Here is a 4,474-nt window from a genome sequence, read left to right as displayed (position 1 = left end):
GGTAGAGGGTCCCGGATCGGGGTTTGGTTAGGGTTAGTGATGGGAACCTGGAGGCTCCAGGCGCCGAACCCACAGCAGGGCAGTGGTCTCCCTGAAGGGCTGATTTGAGGGTACAAAGGACTGTGCGGGTCAGGTTCCCTCTTTGGCTGCCAAGGCCACACACGTCGATAAGCCCCTGGTCCAGGAGGCCTCCGGACTCCTATCGGGAGCTGAAGCCGTCCTGGGAAACGTCACGGTGAGCTTCAAGGTTCCTTGCCGAGTCAGACTGCACCGCATCTGGAACCCAGGCGCTTGATGCTGTCAGACCATGGAATTGGCTCCCCATGAGGAGAGAGCTTTAGCTAGGGTTAGGGTTCGTTCCAGGGACGTTGCCAGGGCCGAAGCGACTCCGGTCTCGTGATCTCTTTCCAGGACTGAAGTGAGGGTCCATGCTAGATGCGGCTCAGATGCAGGATTAGGGATCGAGACAGGCTTAGCTTTCGGTGGAGGGTCCCGCATCGGGGTAGGGTTAGGGTTATGGTTGGGTACCTGGAGTCTCCAAGCGCCGAACTCAGAGCAGGGCCGTGGTCTCCCCGAAGGGCTGAGTTGAGGGCACAAGGGACGGTGCCGGTCAGGATCCCTGTTTGACAGCCAAGGCCACACACATGGATAAGCCCCTGGTCGAGGAGGCCTCCAGAATCCGCTCGGGAGTTGCAGCCGGGCCTGGGAAACGATATGTTGAGATTCCAGGTCCTTGCCGAGTCTGCCTGAACCGCTTTTGGAACCCAGGCGCGTGATGCTGTCCGACCTTGGAATTGGGTCCCATGAGGAAAGAGCCTTAGCTAGGGTTCGGGTTCGGTCCAGGTATGTCACCAGGGCCGAAGCGACTCGGGTCTCGTGACCTCCCTCGAGGACTGAAGTGAGGCCCCATGCCAGAAGGCGGCTCAAATGCAGGATTAGGGATCGAGGCAAGTTTTGGTTTCAGTGGAGGGTCCCGGGTAGGGTTAGGGTTAGGTCCCAGGGGGTTCCAGGCGCCGAACCCACAGCAGGGCAGTGGTCTCCCGAAGGGCTGAGTTGAGGGCACAAGGGACGGTGCCGGTCAGGGTCCCTCCCTGGCTGTCAAGGCCACACACGTCGAAAAGCCCCTGGTCGAGGAGGCCTCCGGAATCCTCTCTGGAGCTGCAGCCGGGCCTGGGAAACGACATGGTGAGCTTCCAGGTTCCTTGCCGAATCTGCCTGCACCGCTTCTAGACCCCAGGCGTGTGATGCTGTCCGACCTTGGAATTGGGTCCCCATGAGGAGAGAACCTTAGCTAGGGTTAGGGTTCGGTCCAGGGACGACGCCAGGGCCGAAGCGACTCTGGTCTCGTGATCTCCCTCTTGGGCTGAAGTGAGGGCCCATGCAGAAGGCGGCTCAAATGCAGGATAAGGGAACGAGGCAGGCTTAGGTTTCAGTGGAGGGTCCTGGTTCGGGGAAGGGTTAGGGTTAGGGTTAGGTCCCAAGAGGTTCCAGGCGCCAAACCCACAGAAGGGCAGTGGTCTCCCCGAAGGTCTGAGTTGAGGGCTCAAAGGACGGTGCCGGTCAGGGTCCCTCTTTGGCTGCCAAGGCCACACACGTCGATAAGCCCCTGGTCGAGGAGGCCTCCGGAATCCTCTCGGGAGCTGTAGCCGGGCCTGGGAAACGACCTATTGAGATTCCAGGTACCTTGCCGAGTCAGCCTGCACCGCTTCTGTTCCCTATGCGCGTGATGCTGTCCGACCTTGGAATTGGGTCCCCATGAGGAGAGAGCCTTAGCTAGGGTTAGGGTTCGGTCCAGGGTCGACGCCAGGGCAGAAGCGACTCCGGTCTCGTGATCTCCCTCGAGGGCTGACGTGAGGGCCCATGCCAGGAGGCGGCTCAAATGCAGTATTAGGTGTCGAGGCAGGCTTAGGTTTCGGTGGAGGGTCCTGGTTCGGGATAGGGTTAGGGTTAGGGTTAGATCCCAGGAGTTTCCAGGCGCTGAACTCACAGCAGGGCAGTGGTCTCCCCGAAGGGCTGAGTTGAGTGCACAAGGGACGGGGCCGATCAGGGTCCGTCTTTGGCTGCCAAGACCACACACGTCAATAAGCCCCTGGTCGAGGAGGCCTCCGGAATCCTCTCGGGAGCTGCAGCCAGGCCTGGGAAACAACATGGTGAGCTTCCAGGTCCCTTGCCGAGTCAGCCTGCACCGCTTCTGTTCCCTATGCGCGTGATGCTGTCCGACCTTGGAATTGGGTCCCCATGAGGAGAGAGCCTTAGCTAGGGTTAAGGTTCGGTCCAGAGACGTCGCCAGGGACGAGCGACTCTGGTCTCGTGATCTCCCTCGAGGGCTGAAGTGAGGGCCCATGCCAGGAAGCGGCTCAAATGCAGTATTAGGGATCGAGGCAGACTTAGGTTTCGGTGGAGGGTAACGGTTTGGGTTAGGTTTAGGTTTAGGGGTAGGACCCAGGAGGTTCCAGGCGCCAAACTCACAGCAGGGCAGTGGTCTCTCCGAAGGGCTGAGTTGAGGGCACAAGGGACGGTGCCGGTCAGGGTCCCTCTTTGGCTCAAGGCCACACACGTCGATAAGCCCCTGGTCGAGGAGGCCTCCCTAATCCTCTCTGGAGCTGCAGCCGGGTCTGGGAAACGACATGGTGAGATTCCAAGTTCTATGCCGAGTCAGCCTGCACCGCTTCTGGACCCCAGGAGCGTGATGCTGTCCGACCTTGGAATTGGGTCCCCATGAGGAGAGAGACTTAGCTAGGGTTAGGGTTCGGGCCAGGGACGTCGCCAGGGCCGAAGCGACTCCGGTCTCGTGATCTCCCTCGAGGCCTGAAGTGAGGGCCCATGCCAGAAGGCGGCTCAAATGCAGGAATAGGGATCGAGGCTGGCTTAGGTTTCGGTGGAGGGTCCTGGTTCGGGGTAGGGTTAGGGTTAGGGTTAGATCCCAGGAGGTTCCAGGCGCCTAACCCACAGCCGGGCAGTGGTCTCCCTGAAGGGCTGAGTTGAGGGCACAATGGACCGTGCCGGTCAGGGTCCCTCTATGGCTGTCAAGGCCTCACACGTCGATAAGACCCTGGTCGAGGAGGCCTGCGGAATCCTCTCGGGAGCTTCAGCCGGGCATGGGAAATGACATGGTGAGATTCCAAGTTCCATGCCGAGTCAGCCTGCACCGCTTCTGAACCCCAGGCGCGTGATGCTGTCCGACCTTGGAATTGGGTCCCCATGAGGAGAGAGCCTTAGCTAGGATTAGGGTTCGGTCCAGGGAAGTCGCCAGGGCCGAAGCGACTCCGGTCTCGTGATCTCCCTCGAGGCCTGAAGTGAGGGCCCATTCCAGAAGGCGGCTCAAATGCAGTAATAGGGATCGAGGCTGGCTTAGGTTTCGGTGGAGGATCCTGGTTCGGGGTAGGGTTACGGTTAGGCTTAGGTCCCAGGAGGTTCCAGGCGCTGATCCCAAAGCAGGGCAGTGGTCTCCCCGAAGGGCTGAGTTGAGGGCACATGGGACGGTGCCGGTCAGGGTCCCTCTTTGGCTGCCAAGACCACAGACGTCGATAAGTCCCTGGTCGAGGAGGCCTCCGAAATCCTCTCGGGAGCTGCAGCCGGAACTGGGAAACGACATGGTGAGCTTCCAGGTTCCTTGCCGAGTAGGCCTGCACCGCTTCTGTTCCCTATGCGCATGATGCTGTCCGACCTTGGAATTGGGTCCCTATGAGGAGAGAGCCTTAGCTAGGGTTAGGGTTCGGTCCAGGGACGATGCCAGGGCCGAAGCGACTCCGCTCTCGTGATCTTCCTCAAGGGCTGAAATGAGGGCCCATGCCAGAAGGCGGCTCAAATGCAGGATAAGGGAACGAGGCAGGCTTAGGTTTCAGTGGAGGGTAACGGTTCAGGGAAAAGTTAGGGTTAGGGTTAGGTCCCAAGAGGTTCCAGACGCCGAACTCACAGCAGGGCAGTGTTCTTCCCTAAGGGCTTAGTTGCGGGCACAAAGGACGGTGCCAGTCAGGATCCCACTTTGGCTGCCAAGGCCACACACGTCAATAAGCCCCTGGTCGAGGAAGCCTCCGGAATCTGCTCGGGAGCTGCAGCCGGGCCTGGGAAACGACATGGTGAGCTTCCAGGTTCCTTGACGAGTCAGCCTGCACCGCTCCTGGACCCCAGGCGCGTGATGCTGTCTGACCTTGGAATTGGGTCCCCATGAGGAGAGAGCCTAAGCTAGGGTTAAGGTTCGGTCCAGCGAAGTCGCCAGGGCCGAAGCGACTCTGGTCTCGTGATCTCCCTTGAGGCCTGAAGTGAGGGCCCATGCCAGGAGGCGGCTCAAATGCAGGATTAGGGATTGAGGCAGGCTTAGGTTTCGGTGGAGGGTAACCGTTCCGGTTAGGTTTAGGTTTAGGGGTAGGATCCAGGAGGTTCCAGGCGCCGAACTCACAGCAGGGCAGTGATCTCCCCGAAGGGCTGAGTTGAGGGTACAAGGGACGGTGCCGGTCAGGGTCCCTTTTTGGCT

This window comes from Prionailurus viverrinus, unplaced genomic scaffold (genome assembly GCF_022837055.1).
Source record: "Prionailurus viverrinus isolate Anna unplaced genomic scaffold, UM_Priviv_1.0 scaffold_68, whole genome shotgun sequence".
Lineage (NCBI taxonomy): Eukaryota > Metazoa > Chordata > Mammalia > Carnivora > Felidae > Prionailurus > Prionailurus viverrinus.
This window is presented reverse-complemented; position numbering follows the sequence as displayed.